Source organism: Loxodonta africana, chromosome 15 (assembly GCF_030014295.1).
Source record: "Loxodonta africana isolate mLoxAfr1 chromosome 15, mLoxAfr1.hap2, whole genome shotgun sequence".
In the NCBI taxonomy this organism is placed as follows: domain Eukaryota; kingdom Metazoa; phylum Chordata; class Mammalia; order Proboscidea; family Elephantidae; genus Loxodonta; species Loxodonta africana.
In genome coordinates this window covers 21,924,224-21,942,165 of record NC_087356.1, presented here as the reverse complement: position 1 = coordinate 21,942,165, position 17,942 = coordinate 21,924,224, and positions in this window count along the sequence as shown.

Sequence of the window (17,942 nt, the reverse complement as noted above, 5' to 3'; positions counted from 1 at the left end):
TCTTTGTATAGGTCTTTTACATCCTTGGTAAGATTTATTCCTAAGTATTTTATCTTCTTGGGGGCTACTGTGAATGGTATTGATTTGGTTATTTCCTCTTCGGTGTTCTTTTTGTTGATGTAGAGGAATCCAAGTGATTTTTGTATGTTTATTTTATAACCTGAGACTCTGCCAAACTCTTCTATTAGTTTCAGTAGTTTTCTGGAGGATTCCTTAGGGTTTTCTGTGTATATAATCATGTCATCTGCAAATAGTGATAACTTTACTTCTTCCTTGCCAATCCGGATACCTTTTATTTCTTTGTCTAGCCTAATTGCCCTGGCTAAGACTTCCAACACGGTGTTGAATAAGAGCGGTGATAAAGGGCATCCTTGTCTGGTTCCCGTTCTCAAGGGAAATGCTGTCAGGTTCTCTCCATTTAGAGTGATATTGGCTGTTGGCTTTGCATAGATGCCCTTTATTATATTGAGGAATTTTCCTTCAATTCCTATTTTGGTAAGAGTTTTTATCATGAATGGGTGTTGGACTTTGTCAAATGCCTTTTCTGCATCAATTGATAAGATCATGTGGTTTTTGTCTTTTGTTTTATTTATGTGATGGATTACATTAATGGTTTTTCTGATATTAAACCAGCCTTGCATACCTGGTATAAATCCCACTTGATCAGGGTAAATTATTTTTTTGATGTGTTGTTGGATTCTATTGGCTAGAATTTTGTTGAGGATTTTTCCATCTATGTTCATGAGGGATATAGGTCTATAATTTTCTTTTTTTGTAATGTCTTTACCTGGTTTTGGTATCAGGGAGATGGTGGCTTCATAGAATGAGTTGGGTAGTATTCCGTCTTTTTCTATGCTTTGGAATACCTTTAGTAGTAGTGGTGTTAACTCTTCTCTGAAAGTTTGGTAGAACTCTGCAGTGAAGCCGTCCGGGCCAGGGCTTTTTTTTGTTGGGAGTTTTTTGATTACCGTTTCAATCTCTTTTTTTGTTATGGGTCTATTTAGTTGTTCTACTTCTGAATGTGTTAGTTTAGGTAGGTAGTGTTTTTCCAGGAATTCATCCATTTCTTCTAGGTTTTCAAATTTGTTAGAGTACAATTTTTCATAATAATCTGAAATGATTCTTTTAATTTCATTTGGTTCTGTTGTGATGTGGACCTTCTCATTTCTTATTCGGGTTATTTGTTTCCTTTCCTGTATTTCTTTAGTCAGTCTAGCCAATGGTTTATCAATTTTGTTATTTTTTTCAAAGAACCAGCTTTTGGCTTTGTTAATTCTTTCGATTGTTTTTCTGTTTTCTAATTCATTTAGTTCAGCTCTAATTTTTATTATTTGTTTTCTTCTGGTGCCTGATGGATTCTTTTGTTGCTCACTTTCTATTTGTTCAAGTTGTAGGGACAGTTCTCTGATTTTGGCTCTTTCTTCTTTTTGTATGTGTGCATTTATTGATATTAATTGGCCTCTGAGCACTGCTTTTGCTGTGTCCCAGAGGTTTTGATAGGAAGTATTTTCATTCTCGTTGCTTTCTATGAATTTCCTTATTCCCTCCTTGATGTCTTCTATAACCCAGTCTTTTTTCAGGAGGGTATTGTTCATTTTCCAAGTATTTGATTTCTTTTCCCTCGTTTTTCTGTTATTGATCTCTAGTTTTATTGCCTTGTGGTCTGAGAAGATGCTTTGTAATATTTCGATGTTTTGGACTCTGCAAAGGTTTGTTTTATGACCTAATATGTGGTCTTTTCTAGAGAATGTTCCATGTGCGCTAGAAAAAAGTATATTTTGCAGCAGTTGGGTGGAGAGTTCTGTATAAGTCAATGAGGTCAAGTTGGTTGATTGTTGTAATTAGATCTTCCGTGTCTCTGTTGAGCTTCTTACTGGATGTCCTGTCCTTCTCCGAAAGTGGTGTGTTGAAGTCTCCTACTATAATTGTGGAGGTATCTATCTCACTTTTCAATTCTGTTAAAATTTGATTTATGTATCTTGCAGCCCTGTCATTGGGTGCGTAAATATTTAACATGGTTATGTCTTCCTGATCAATTGTCCCTTTTATCATTATATAGTGTCCTTCTTTATCCTTTGTGGTGGATTTAAGTCTAAAGTCTATTTTGTCAGAAATTAATATGGCTACTCCTCTTCTTTTTTGCTTATTGTTTGCTTGATATACTTTTTTCCATCCTTTGAGTTTTAGTTTGTTTGTGTCTCTAAGTCTAAGGTGTGTCTCTTGTAGGCAGCATATAGATGGATCGTGTTTCTTTATCCAGTCTGTGACTCTCTGTCTCTTTATTGGTGCATTTAGTCCATTCACATTCAGGGTAATTATAGATAAATAAGTTTTTAGTGCTGTCATTTTGATGCCTTTTTATGTGTGTTGTTGACAATTTCATTTTTGCACATACTTTTTTGTGCTGAGGCATTTTTCTTAGTAAATTGTGAGATCCTCATTTTCATAGTGCTTGACTTTATGTTAGTTGAGTCGTTATGTTTTTCTTGGTTTTTATCTTGAGTTATAGAGTTGTTATACCTTTTTGTGGTTACCTTATTATTTACCCCTATTTTTCTAAGTGAAAACCTAACTTGTATTGTTCTATATCGCCTTGTATCACTCTCCATATGGCAGTTCAATGCCTCCTGTATTTAGTCCCTCTTTTTGATTATTGTGATCTTTTACCTATTGACTTCCATGATTCCCTGTTATGTGTATTTTTTTTTTAATTAATCTTAATTTGTTTGTTTTTGTGATTTCCCTATTTGAGTTGATATCAGGATGATCTGTTTTGTGACCTTGTGTTGTGCTGATATCTGATATTATTGGTTCTCTGACCAAACAATATCCTTTAGTATTTCTTGTAGCTTTGGTTTGGTTTTTGCAAATTCTCTAAACTTGTGTTTGTCTGTAAATATCTTAATTTCGCCTTCATATTTCAGAGAGAGTTTTGCTGGATATATGATCCTTGGCTGGCAGTTTTTCTCCTTCAGTGCTCTGTATATGTCATCCCATTCCCTTCTTGCCTGCATGGTTTCTGCTGAGTAGTCAGAACATATTCTTATTGATTCTCCCTTGAAGGAAACCTTTCTTTTCTCCCTGGCTGCTTTTAAAATTTTCTGTTTGTCTTTGGTTTTGGTGAGTTTGATGATAATATGTCTTGGTGTTTTTCTTTTTGGATCAGTCTTAAATGGGGTTCGATGAGCATCTTGGATAGATATCCTTTCGTCTTTCATGATGTCAGGGAAGTTTTCTGTCAGGAGTTCTTCAACTATTTTCTCTGTGTTTTCTGTCCTCCCTCCCTGTTCTGGGACTCCAATCACCCGCAGGTTATCCTTCTTGATAGAGTCCCACATAATTCTTAGGGTTTCTTCATTTTTTTAAATTCTTTTATCTGATTTTTTTTCAGCTATGTTGGTGTTGATTCCCTGGTCCTCCAGATGTCCCAGTCTGCATTCTAATTGCTCGAGTCTGCTCCTCTGAGTTCCTAGTGTGTTGACTAATTCTGTTATTTTATTGTTAATCTTTTGGATTTCTACATGTTGTCTCTCTATGGATTCTTGCAACTTATTAATTTTTCCAGTATGTTCTTGAATAATCTTTTTGAGTTCTTCAACAGTTTTATCAGTGTGTTCCTTGGCTTTTTCTGCAGTTATCCTAATTTCATTTGTGATATCATTAAGCATTCTGTAAATTAGTTTTTTATATTCTGTATCTGATAATTCCAAGATTGTATCTTCATTTGGGAAAGATTTTGATTCTTTTGTTTGGGGGGTTGGAGAAGCTGTCACGGTCTGCTTCTTTAAGTGGTTTGATATGGATTGTTGTCTCCGAGCCATCACTGGGAAACTAGTTTTTCCAGAAAATCCGCTAAAAAAAAACTGCAGTCAGATCCCTATCAGAGTTCTCCCTCTGGCTCAGGCTATTCAGATGTTAATGAAGCCGCCTGCGTGCAGTCCAAATCCCTGCGGGACGGTTCCCCGGCTCGGATGCTGCTCTTTCTGCTCCAAGATCAGTCACTGCCTCCCGGGGACTTCTCCTACCGGCTGCGTCCCACACCGCCTGTGGAACCGGCTGGTCCCCCTCCCGGGGTTAGTTCAAGGGGGTGGAGCAGGTCTCTGTGCTTGTGCTGTACCTGACTGGTACGCTGGCTCCAGGCTCTGGAAACAATCGCTGCTTCCCCGTATTAGTTCGTTCTCCGTCTCTAAATCTGTGTTTGTTGTTCAGGGTTCGTAGATTGTTATGTATGTGATCGATTCACTTGTTTTTTCCGTGTCTTTGTTGTAAGAGGGATCCGAGGTAGCGTCTGCCTAGTCCGCCATCTTGGCTCCGCCCCCTGTTATGTATTTTTTTGTTGTACTTGAGATGAAGGTTTACAGAACAAACTAGCTTCTCATTAAACAGTACACATATTGTTTTATGACATTGGTTAACAACCCTGCAACATGTCAACGCTCTCCCTTCTCGCCCTTAGGTTTCCTATTACCAGCTTTCCTGTTCCCTCCTACCTTCTAATTCTTGCCCCTGGGCTGGTGTGCCTCTTTAGTCTAGTTTTGTTTTATGGGGCTGTCTAATCTTTAGCTGAAGGGTGAACCTAAGGAGTAACTTCATTAGTGAGCTTAAAGGGTGTCCAGGGGCTATGCTCTTGGGGTTTCTTCAGTCACTGTCAGGCCAGTAAATCTGGTCTTTTTGTGTGTGTGTTAGAATTTCCTTCTCCATTTATATCCAGCTCTGTCCAGGACTCTCTATTGTGATCCCTGTCAGAGCAGTCAGTGGTGGTAGCCAGGCACCATCTAGTTGTGTTGGACTCAGGTATAGTAGTCGTGATTCATTAGTCCTTTGGACTAATCTTTCCTTTGTGTCTTTAATTTTCTTCATTTTCCCTTATTCCCAAAGGTTTGAGACCAGTAGAGTCTCTTACATGGCTGCTCACAGGCTTTTAAGACTTCAGAGGCTACTCTCCGAAGTAGAATGTAGAACATTTTTTTTATAAACTCTGTTATGCCAATTGAGCTACATGTTCCCTGAGACCATGGTCCCCACAGCCCCTAGCTCAGTAATTCAGTCCCTTATGGAGTTCGGATATGTTTATGGAGTGTCCATGACCTTGCCTTGTAGAAGTTGTTCTGGCTTTCCCAGTGTCATGTACTGTCTTACCCTTTACCAATGTTACCATTTATCTATTGTCTATTTAGTATTTTTTGCATCCTCATCCCTCCCCTTCCTCAAAACCATCAAAGACTGTTTCTTTTGTGTGTAAACATTTTCATGAGTTTTTATAGTATTGGTCTCATACAATATTTGTCCTTTTGTGATTGACTTACTTCACTCAGCATAATGCCCTCCAGATTCATCCATGTCATAAGATGCTTCGAAGTTACATCAATGTTTTTTATCGTTGCATAGTATCCCATTGTGTGTATGTACCACAGTTTTTTACCCATTCATCTGTTAATGGTCATCTAGGTTGTTTCCATCTTTTTGCTAATATGAACAATGCTGCAATGAACATGAGTGTCTATTCATACGACAGCTCTTATTTCTCTAGGATATATTCCTTGGAGTGGGATTGTTGGATCATATGGTATTAATATTTCTAGCTTTTTAAGGAGTGCCACATAATTTTCCAAAGCGATTGTACTGCTTTACATTCCCACCAGCAGTACATAAGGGATCCAATCTCCCCACAGCCTCTCCAACATTTGTTATTTTCTGTTTTTTTTGATTTGTGCCAGTAATGCCAGGGTCAGATGGTATCTCACTGTGATCTTGATTTGCATCTTTCCAATGGCTAGTGATCTTGAGCATTTCCTCATGCGTCTGTTAACCACTTGAATGTCTTCTTTGGTGAAGTGTCTGTTCATTTCCTTTGCCCATTTTTTAATTGGATTATTTGTCTTTGTTGTAGAGGTGTTGGATTTTCCCATAGATCTTAGAGGTTAGACCTTTGTCAGTTTTATAATAGCCAAATCTTTTTTCCCAGTCTGTAGGTTCTCTTTTTACTCTTTTGGTGAAGTCTTTTGATGAGCTTAAGTGTTTAATTTTTAGAAGATCCCAGTTATCTAGCTTATCTTCTGGAGTTTTTGTGTTGTCAGTTACGGCTTGTATCCTGTTAATGCCATGTATTAGGGCCTCTAGCATTGATTCTATTTTTTCTTCTATGATCTTTATAGTTTTTGGCTTTATATTTAGGTCTTTGATCCATTTTGAATTAGTTTTTGTGACTGGTGTGAGGTATGGGCCCTGTTTCATTTTTTTGCAAATGGACATCCAGTTCTGCCAGCACTATTTGTTAATTAGAATGTCTTTTCCCCATTTGGTGGACTTTGAGCCCTTGTTGAAGATCAGGTGACCATAGGTGGATGGCTTTATATCTGGGTTTTCAATTCTGTTCCATTGGTCAATGTATCTGTCATTGTACCAGTACCAGGCTGTTTTGATTACTGTAGCTGTATAGTACGTTCTGGGTCAGGTAGTGCGAGTGGTACTACTTCATTCTTCTTTAACAGTGCTTTACTATTGAAGGGGCTTTTCCCTTTCCAAATAAAGTTAATGATTAGTTTTTCCATCTCTTTAATGAATGTTGTTGGTATTTGGATTTGGATTTGGATTGCATTGTATTCATAGATTGCTTTGGGTAGAACTGTCATTTTCACAATGTTGAGTCTACCTATCCATGAGCATGGTATGTTTTTCCATTTATGTAGATCTCATTTGGTTTCTTGCAGTAGTGTTTTTAGTTTTCTTTGTATAGGTCTTTTACATCCCTGGTTAGATTTATTCCTAAGTATTTTTATTTTTTTAGGGGCTATTATAAATGATATTGCATTCCTGATTTTCTTTTTGTCATTCTCTTTATTGGTGTAGAGGAATCCAACTGATTTTTGTATGTTTATTTTGTATCCTGCTACTCCGCTGAATATAATAGAAATATTATATATTTCTATTATATTCTAGTAATTTCCTCATGGAGTATTTTAGTAGTTTCCTCATCTAGTAGTTTCCTCATGGAGTATTTTAGGTTTTCTATGTATCGCATCGTATCATCCACAAATAGGGACAGTTTTACTTCTTCCTTATCAATTTGGACTCCCTTTATTTCTGTTTCTTGCTTTATTGCTCTAGCTAGGACTTCCAACACAATGTTACATAGGAGTGGTGGTAAAGGGCATCTTTGTCTTATTCCAGTTTTCAGCCTCTTTCCATTAAGAATGATGTTGGCTGTTGGTTTTGTGTAGATGCCCTTTATTATGTTGAGGAATTTCCCTTCTCTACCTATTTTATTGAGAGTTTTTAGCAGGAAAGGGTGTTGGACTTTGTGAAATACCTTTCATGCATCAATTGAGATGATCATGTGATTCTTTTGTTTATGTGGTGGGTTACATTGATTGATTTTCTAATGTTGAACCACCCTTTCATGCCTGGTGTGAATCCTACTTGGTCATGGTGTATTCTTTTTTTGATATGATGCTGAATTCTATTGGCTAGAATTTTGTTGAGAATTTTTGCATCTATATTAATGACAGATATTGCTCTGTAATTTTCTTTTTTTGTGGTGTCTTTGCCTATTTTGGTATCAGGGTTACGCTGACTTCATGAATGAATTCAGAAGTGTCTCTTCCTTTTCTATGTTCTGAAATACTTTGAATAGTACTGGTAAAAGCTCTTCTCTGAATGTTTGGTAAAATTCTCCAGTGAAGCCATTTGGACCAGGGCTTTTTTTGGTTGGGAGTTTTATTATTATTATTATCATCACCTTTTCAATCTCTTCTCTTGTTATGGGTCTGTTCAGATTTTCAACATCATTTTGTGTTAGTTTGTGTAGGTAGTGTGTTTCTAGAAATTTGTCCATTTCCTCTAGGTTTTGAAATTTGTTGGAGTATAGTTTTTCATAATAGTATTATGATCCTTTTTATTTCAGTGGGGTCTGTTGTAATGTCTCTCATTTCATTCCTTATATGGGTCATTTGTGTCCTTTCCTGTTTTTCTTTTGTCAATTTGGTCAGTGGTTTGTCAATTTTGTTGATCTTTTCAAAAAACCAACCTTTGGTTCTGTTGATACTTCCTATTCTTTTTCTATTCTCTATTTCATTTATTTCTGCTCTGATCTTTATTATTCCCTTTCTTCTGGTGGCTGTGGGCTTCTTTTGCTGTTCTCTTTCTATTGTTTGAGTTGTGTAGCTAATGTTTTGATTTGTCCCTTTCTTCTTTTTTGAAGTGTGCACCTATTGATATAAATTGACCTCTGAGCACTGCCTTTGCTGTGTCCCAAAGGTTTCGCTATGATGTGTTTTCATTCTTGTTTGATTCTAGGAGTTTTTTGATTCCATCTTTGATTTCTTCTATTACCCAGTAGTTTTTAAGCAGAGCATTATTCAGTTTCCATGTGATTGATTTTTTTTTCTTGCTTTTCCTGTTGTTAATTTCTACTTTGATGGCATTATGATCAGAGAAGTTACTTTGTATTATCTCAATGTTTTGGATTTTGTTGCAGGTTGTTTTGTGGTATAATATATGGTCTACTCTGGGCAACATTCCATGCGTTGGAAAACTATGAGTACTTCGTAGCTGTTGGGTGGAGTGTTCTATATGTGTCTATGATTTCAAATTGGCTGATTGTATCTTTGTTGAGTTTCTTTCTAGATGTTCTGTTCTTTACCAGGAGTGGTGGGTGAAGTCTCCTACTATTATTGTGGAACTGTCAATTTCTCTTTTCAGTGCTGTTAGAGTTTGTTTTATGTATTTCCGAGCCCTGCCGTTGGGTGCATAGATATTTATTATGGTTATGCCTTCATGATGTATTGCCCTTTTAATCATTATATAGTGCCCTTCTTTGTCTTTCATGGTGGATTTTGTTTTAAAGTCTATTTTATCTGAGATTAGTATTGCTACTCCTTCTCTTTTTTTTTTTTTGGTAGCTGTTTGCTTGATACATTTTTTTCCATTCTTTGATTTTTTTCTATAAATTTACATCTTTGTTTCTAAATTGTGTCCCTTGTAGAGAGTATACGGATAGATCCTGTTTTTTTATTCATTCTGTCACTCTTCGTCTGTTTATGGGTGCCTTTAGGTCGTTTACGTTCAACGTAATTATTGATAGTTGTGAATTTATTGCTGTCATTGTGTAGTGCTTTTTTTTTTGGTGCTGACATTTTCTTTGTTCCTCTTACTCTCCTGTGCTGCGTTCCTTTTGTTTGTGGATTTTTTTTTTTCATTTCTTTTGTGTTTGTAGATTTTGTTTTTACTGAGACTTTATATTTTTCTTCTTTATTTTGATGAGTAGGTTTGTTAACTTTCTTTGTGGTTACCTTGAAATTTACCCTTATCTTCCTAGGTTTGAACAAGCCTATTATTACTTGGTGTTGCCTTGCCTTCCACTCCATTAGGAAGTTCTATACCTATACTGTTCATTCCCTCTTTTATTGTTCTGACATTGTTGTCATTTACAGATTAACCTCTCGGGTTCCTGTGGTGTAAAAACTTTTAGTTTTGAATAGTCCTTGAGAGTTCATTTCCTAGATTGTTACCTAGCATCCTAGATTCAGGATGTGGTCTGATGTTGTTTGTTCTCAAACCAAAGGACTCCCTTTAATAATTCTTGTAAGTTTGGTTTTAAATATTCCTGTAATTTCTGTTTACCTGGAAGTGTCCTAATTTCACTATCATATTTGAACGAGAGTTTTGCAGGATATATTATTCTTGGTTGGCAATTTTTTTTTTTCTTTCAAGGTTTTATAGATGTCATCCCATTGCCTTCTTGCCTGCATGGTTTCTGTTGAGTAATCAGAGCTTAGTCTTATTGTTTCTCCTCTGTATGTGACTTTTCACTTTTCTTGAGCTGCTGTCAGGATTCTTTCTTTGTCTTTAGTTTTAGTGAGTGTGATTATGAAATACCTTGGTGATTTTCTTTTGGGGTCTATCCTATATATGGTTCATTGAGCTTCTTGGATGGTCAGCTTTTTATGTTTCATGATATTAGGGAAATTTTCTGTCAGCAATTCTTCAATGATCCTCTCTGTGTTTTCTGTTTTCTTCCCCTGTTCTAGAACTCTGATCCATCACAAATTTTTGCTTTTGATTGTATCCCACATCATTCTCAGTGTTTCTTCATTTTTCTTTTTTTTTTTCTGATTTTTTTCTCAAATAAAGTGGTATTCAAGTATTTGTCTTCAATTTCACTGATCCCGTCTTCCACTGTTTCAAATGTGCTCCTAGACCTCCTATGTCATTGTCCATTTCTGAAATCTTGTTGTGCATCTTTTGGATTTATAACTGTTGTTTTTGTATGATTTCTAGTTGTGAATTTATTTTCACATTTTGTTCTTGTATAATTTTCCTGAATTCTGACACTTTTTTGTTCTGTATTTTCCATGAATTTGCCTTTTCCATGAGTTTGTCTATTTTTCCTCATTTTTTACTGCATTTTGCTTCAACTCTTGAACAGCTCTGATTATTACAGATTCAAATTCCCAATCACGTAGTTCTAGTGTCTTTTCTTTTACTGGAAAATCATCCAGTGTTTTATTTTGAAGGCCTACTAGAACCATCTTGTCCTGCTATTTTATATGTTTTGATATTATCTGCTGTCTTTGGGACATTCAGAGTTATTTTCTTTGTTTATTGATTGTAGATTTGTTTGTCTCATCCTGCTTTTTTGTTTTATTTATGTCTAAGCAGGTGGGCTGTACATTCTTTGTTGTTCAGTCATCTGTGGGCATGATATTTTTCATCTCCTTGTACAATGGGCAGGACCAGTCACTCAGCTATGGTGCAGCAGGGCAGATCCAGCTGAATGGCAGGGGCTGGGATGGGTTGTTTGTGGCACATACTGGGGCCAACAAAGTGGGCTGAGGGTCAGTGCAGGGCAGGTTATGGTAGGCCATGCCTGTGTTGCTCACGGGTGTGATGTTCAGCGCATGGTGCAGATAGGCAGGAGGAAGGGGGAGGGGAGAGTTTGTGATTTGTGGAGCTAGGTTGTATATGGGAAAGAAGAGAGAGAGGAGAGAGAAACAGGAGCCAAAAGACAAACAAACAAAAAAACATGCCTTTGGAGTGGAGAGATAAGAAACAGAGAAATGAAGAAAAATAAAAAGGAAAAAAGAAAATAAATAAATGCCCCCAGGTATTCCACTGGCACAGCTGTGCAGATCGGGGAAGTGGCTCCCAAGCTGTGCTGTACAGCCCAGCTAGAAGGGCTGGAGATGGCACACAGTGCCAGGTATTCAGGAGACAAGAAAAGAAGATAAGTAGAAAGAAATCAGAAACTGAGAAATGAAGAAAAATAAAATGGAAAAAAAGAAAGAGAAAACAAACAAACAAACAAAAAAAGCCCCCAGGGATCCCACCAACATGTTGGCACAGACCAGGGAAGCAGTTTCTCAGCTGAGTGGCACTTCATTACCTGTCAAGAAGAAGCAAAGATGGCACATTGAGTCAGGTTTTCAAGAGAAAGGATGGGGAGGAGATGAGAGGCAGGGAAGAAACCAAAAGAAGCCATAAAAAAAGCAACAAAGAGATGGCACTGAAGGAGCTGACCAGTGTGGGTGGGGTGAATCTGTGAGGCATGAAGCTGGTGCCTCCTGGGCCGTGGTAGCTCAGCCCACTTGGGAGCAGTGGAGGTCAAGCAGGGGGAGGAGGGGTGGGGATAGGAAAACATGTATCGCTGCTTACTGGGTGCTCTGTCTCCTGCTGGGAGCTCCGTGAATATGCTTTCCTGTACTCCCTGTCTGCTGATCTTCAACAGGAGTCCAAGATAGAGAATCCATGCTGTGTTAGCTGATGGGGATCTCTGCTTGTATCTCTCTTTGCTCTCTGTTCTCTGTCAGTTTCTTACTCCATTTGGTGCTTGGTTGAGTTCTTTATCTCTTCATTTGATACTTAGGGTTCCAGGATTGATGTTTGTCTCTGTTTTACTTGGTTTTTCAGGTCTTTGCTGTGGAGGGATGGCATGTTGCTTCTGTCTATAATGTCATGTTGGTGCTGCCTCATGTGATGTCCTTTTTTAGTGATTGGTCTTTCCTGATGACATGTCAAAGTAAGCAAGACAAAGTCTTGCCATCCTCACTTTCAAGAAGCATTCTGGCTTCATTTCCTCCAATACTGATTTGTTTGTTCTCTGACAGTCCATGGTATGTTCAATATTCTTCACCAACACAACAACTCAAATACATCAATCCTTCTTCTGTCTTCCTTTTTCTTAATGGATGGCTAAGTTTTGGAGTTTTTTTTTTTCCTCCAAATCTTCGCATTCTTTAGGACCCAGTTCAGAGCCACAGGTACCCAAATAATACTATCTAGCAACCCTAGTGGTGTAGTGATTAAGTGCTACAGCTGCTAACCAAAGGGTCAACAGTTCAAATCCACCAGGTGCTCCTTGGAAACTCTATGGGTCAGTTCTACTCTGTCCTATAGGGTTGCTATGAGTCAGAATTGACTCGACAGCACTGGGTTTGGTTTTTTTTGGTTTAGCCGCATTAGACCCATTACTAAATGAGAAAGGCCAATGATTTTGCAGTGAGTAGCTAATATATTCTAGAAGATGAATAGTTATTTGATAAGTACTCATAGATAATTGATTTATTGAACTCCTAACTTTCTTCTTTTTCTTCTTATCAGTTTGCCAATAACTTCAGACTTGGGCTTACCCAGAGAACATGGAAGATTATGTTTTGAAGTAATTTTTATTCTTCTATTTGTTGCATAAAGGAGCCCTGGTGGCATAGCGGCTAAAGTGATTGAGTGCTAACTGAAAGTTTGAAATCATCAGTGACCCTTGGGAGAAAGATATGGCAGTCTGCTTCTGCAGAGATTTACAGCCTTGGAAACCCTATGGGATTGCTATGAGTTGGAATCAACTCGATGGCAGTGGTATTTGTCCCACAGGGACACTATAATAAGTAGTCACTACTTAACATAATTTGCCACCTGTTGGAGTCATTTTACTGGCTACAGATAATGTAGTCAAAAATGTAACAGCATATCCAAATAACAAACAAAATCTCCTGAACCAAAAGCGATCTACACCTGGACCAAGAAAAATAATTTGATAATTAGAAAAGTATTCATGACAGATCATAAGCACCTCACAGCTGGAAGTTATCAAACAGAGACTAACACAAGAATCTGGAAAAGAAGATTTTGATAAAGGATGGGAGATTGGGCCCAATAATTCTGAGGTCTCTTCCAAATTGGAGAGTCTATGATAATGGTTTGATTTAATCAATTAAAAAAAATAACTGATTTTAATAATGAGGTGAGTTTTTTACATCTCAAATGCCTTAAAATTATCTTCGGTGTTATAAGATTACTTTGAAAGAAACCTGAAAATAACTAGTCATTAATTGATTGACTGGCTAAATTCAAACTGATGGTTTTTCAGACTGGTTTGGGCATGTGGACACAGCCATAGATCACTTGGAAAATCAATCTTATTCTTAGAACTTGTATCTACAATTTAATTAACCTGTATGCTGAAATGGGATATCTACTGCACACATTTTAATAAAAAAATATTTATATGCCCATCAGTCTGGTCAATTTTTCCATCTGTGATTTGATAAGCTTAAGTTCTTAGAGAGAAGCAGAGGAACATTGCCCCCTTGGGAGGCCTGGGAAGCTGTAGCACTGGAGTGATCCCTTGCAAAGGACCATCTAGCAGGGGTTCTGGAAACTCAGGCTGTGTTTGCAGGGTTGTACTTCCAGACATACAGAAGTGATATTCTGCAAATAGGCACCAATACAGATGTACCGGGTATAAGCCAGCAAGCAACTGTTCTCATTGTTTGTTTAAAAACAAAAACAAAAACCAGTTGCCGCAGAGTTGATTCTGACTCATGGCAACCCCAGGTGTGTCAGGTAACCTTGTGCTCCATACGTAGATAGCCAGGACTTTCTTCTGTTGTACCTCTGGGTGGACTCAAACCTCCAGCCTTTTGTTACCAGCAGAGCATATTAGCTGTTTGCACTGCCCAGAGACTCCATTGTTTGTTAACTAGATTTTATTGGTTGCTAAATATCTTAAATAACAGCCCTGAAAACAGGGCCCATTGTCTAGTATTTTTGGGCACCAGATGCTTGGGTTAAGTAAACCAAACAGCTGAAGGCCATAATTTATTTTCAGTTTTTATGTAATCTTTTGATATTTATATACACTTGTCAGTGTCCAGGGAACCATATTTTTTTTCTTTTCTTGATTTTGAATTTTAGTGTGATCAGTGTTAGAAGGTTTGGGGATGGAGGCAGAAAATGTATTCAGCTGAGTACTGTGCAGATGTGTGAATGTTCCATTTATAATACATACATAAGACATGATGAAACCTCATTAATTTGTTACAGTTTAGGAAAGAGTTTTAATTACAGAATCCTTAAAAATTAATGCTGTGCTGCTTCTTTCAAGTGAATAGAGTGATATGTTTTCTGCTTTACAAATGTCTTAGAAGCAAGCATATTTGTTATTTATAAGGAAAGGGGTGCATCGAGAGTGTTTGAAAGGAGTTTGTTCACTTAAGTTGAATGTTGCCTTTGGAATTATTCTTCTTTTTCTAACTGGGGAAGCAACCTTTTCCCCATAGAGAATAGAAAAGGAAACTTCTACCTTACCTGAAAAAAATACTATATTTGAATTCGCAATGACTGAACTGAAATTTTGTTACATATCAAGAACTGTCTGGGATACGTGTAATTTACAGCTATAAACCCTGAGTTTTAGTGTGGTTAAATTAAATGTGTTTCTCTAAAATTTAATTAGTCCAATACTTCCAGTTCTGAGATCTCCGGAATCACAGCTCAATGATGAACTTCTTGTGGACTTGTCAGATGTTTTTGCCCCAATCCTGTTTTAGCCAAGATCACACCTGAATGTCCAAGATGGAGCAGAGAACAAAGAACTGGATGGTAAGCAAGAGATGGGGGATCTGGGATCACATTTGGATTTCTGTTAGGACATATGAGAAGTATTGACATCAGGAGTTGTAACACAGCCTAACTCACTGGTCCATGGCAAGGTAACCCAATTATATCCATGAAGATGTCTTAACCCCTCTTGAGGTAAGATATTGGATCAATCCATAAGAGTAATGGTATAAATGTTCTTACCCCTGATGTTATTATAATTAGTTGAGATTATTATATAAACTAAAATCACTCACACAGCACTCCCTCCTGTGGCAGAAGCGGACAGCAAAGAGCATGAAACAGCTCATCTGTAGTATGGTTTTAGTTTCTCTCTCTGTTGCCTGCTTGAATCTTGTTTAGCGTGACCGAAGATCATTGTAGAAGCTGGGAGGAAACAGTGAGATAAACTGTCTAGGTCATGATGAGGTATGAAACACCCTGTCAGATTTCAGAGTGAAACTGATCTTCAACAAGACCTCCCCCACACCCCCCACCTCCACCATTTCACAACTTGTATTCCCAGAACATGAGTATCAAGATTTCATTTGCCTTGGAGCCCTTCCAGAAATTAACAGAGTTAAGAAGGACCATTCTATTAAATCAGGATGGTGTCCAATAAAAGCAATGAATGATTGGAAAATGGACCGTTTTAATGCTGTTCAGTAAAGCCATCATGAATGTTCCTCATTATGCAATTCCATCCTTCCTGTGTAATTGGCTCATTTGATTTTTTTTCTCTCATGGTGCAGAATAAGCTGAATTGGGGGTCGGAGTCTCTTAATATTGTTATATTTGACTAATATTTGAAGATGATGAGGTGAAATGTGTAAGCGTGTGGATGATTTGGACTCTCCTAGACAACCAAAGAGCATAAAGACCCTTGGGACTGAGAATAATAGAAAAGTAATTATACCCTTCAGAGGCATCTAAGCTCTGTCCTTAAGAATAGAACTCTACACTTCTAAAAACTTATTCCTGTGGATTTGCATAGTTAATACAGTGACATGACTCAAAATTCAAGAGGTACAAAAAGGTACCTTGTGAAAAATCTCCCTCTTGCCTGGTACCCAAAGCAACCAATGTTACCAGAACGTATGGTGGTCTCAAAGATACTTTATGCATGTTCGGACAAATGTGAGTAAAATTTCTTTTCTTTTTCTTAGTTGCATGAATGACACCTTCTCTACTCATATTCTCTATTTGAGCATTCAGTTAAGGTACAAGGAATACAGTGGTGAACAGAACCAAGGACTGTCGGGGAGTTTATATTTCCGTGGTAAGAGGCAGGCAAAAAGCAAACAGACAATGAATAAGCTGGCTTCAGGTAATGAGTGTTCGATTCTCATTGGTAGACAAGAGGGTGCTGGGTAACTGAGACTGGGTGCTCAAAAGGATCACTGAGAATTAAAATGGAAAAAAAAAGTTTTTCCTCTCTTGCAATCATCTGGTTGAATGCCTAGTTACATCCAATGGTTTGCCCTTACACGGCCCCAAAAAACACATATGTGGCAGCATCGTAGATGGAACAAAATTCACAAACATGCTGACTCTTCATTGTAAATCGAGGACCAAAAATTTCAGATGGAAGCTCATCACCACCTGCCAAAGCATGGAATCACTATGCTATATTCCACTCTGATATTAAAAGCTGTTCATAGGAGTTGTTGTATTAGATGCCATGAAGGTGGTTCTGAGTCATAGTGAACCTACGTACAACAGAACGAAACACTGCCTGGTTCTGCTCCATGTATAGGAGAGGCTGGAAGAAATTCGCTCCTAGCAATGATCTTTCATAAAATGCCCACCAAGTGGCTGGGACTATAATGTTGACAGCTGCTTCTCATCTGTACTCACTGTCCTAATCATTTTATTTGATCATTTCAACAAAACTAGCAATTGGATAGGGAGGATTAGTCAGTTCTCTTGTTGTGGCCAGTACACCAAGAAGGCTGGAACAGCAAGGAAAGAACAGTTGGCTAAAATAAGAATTCTGAAGGACACTGGCAGTGACAGTAAGACCAGTAGAAATTCATACTGGATATCTGGATAAAGGAAACCCTGGTGGTGTAGTGGTTAAGTGCTACGGCTGCTAACCAAAGGGTCGGCAGTTCGAATCTGCCAGGCGCTCCTTGGAAACCCTATGGGGCAGTTCTACTCTGCCCTATAGGGTTGCTATGAGTCAGAATCGACTCAACAGCGCTGGGTTTGGTTTATCTGGATAAAAAAATAAAAAGAATCTGTGCACACTTAAATATTTTGAATACTTTAATTGTCAAATATTTTGAATGCTAACTATAAGTGGTTACTGAGGTAATTTTTTAAAAATTTACTTCCAGATGTATGGGGAAATGTAGAAATATCTCTAGAAGGCTATTTTTAATTCCTTTTTATAGGTGTACGTCACTTGAGCACTAAGGTGTGTCAGACCCAAGCCATAGTGTTTTCAATTGCCTCATAAGCATGCAAAAGCTGGACAATGAATAAGGAAGACCCAAGAAGAATTGATGCCTTTGAATAGTGGAACTGGAAAAGAATATTGAATATACCATGGACTGCCAAAAGAACAAACAAATCTGTCTTGGAAGAAGTACAACCAGAACACTCCTTGGAAGCAAGGATGGTGAAACTGTGTCTCACACACTTTGGACATGTTGTCAGGAGGAATGAGTCCCTGGAGAAGGACATCACGCTTGGTAAAGTAGAGGGTCAGTGAAAAAGAGGAAGACCCTCAAAGAGATAGACTGACACAGTGGCTGCAACAAAGGGCTCAAGCATAGCAATAATTTTGAGGATGGCATGGGACTGGGCAGTGTTTCGTTCTGTTTTGCATAGGGTTGCTATGAGTCGGCACTGACTTGACGGCACCTATCAACATCCACAACTTAGGTGTATGAAAACATCAATTCCTGTTCCTCTAAAATAATTAGTGAGAGTTCTGGTTAATTTAAACCTGCCGGTCAAGTAAGAGTGACCAAATACACACTAGTTGGGGTTTGGATTTATGCCAAATGCTGAAACTCTTCTGAAAGTATTATTTGATTAAACAGATATTACTTTAGATCTCTATG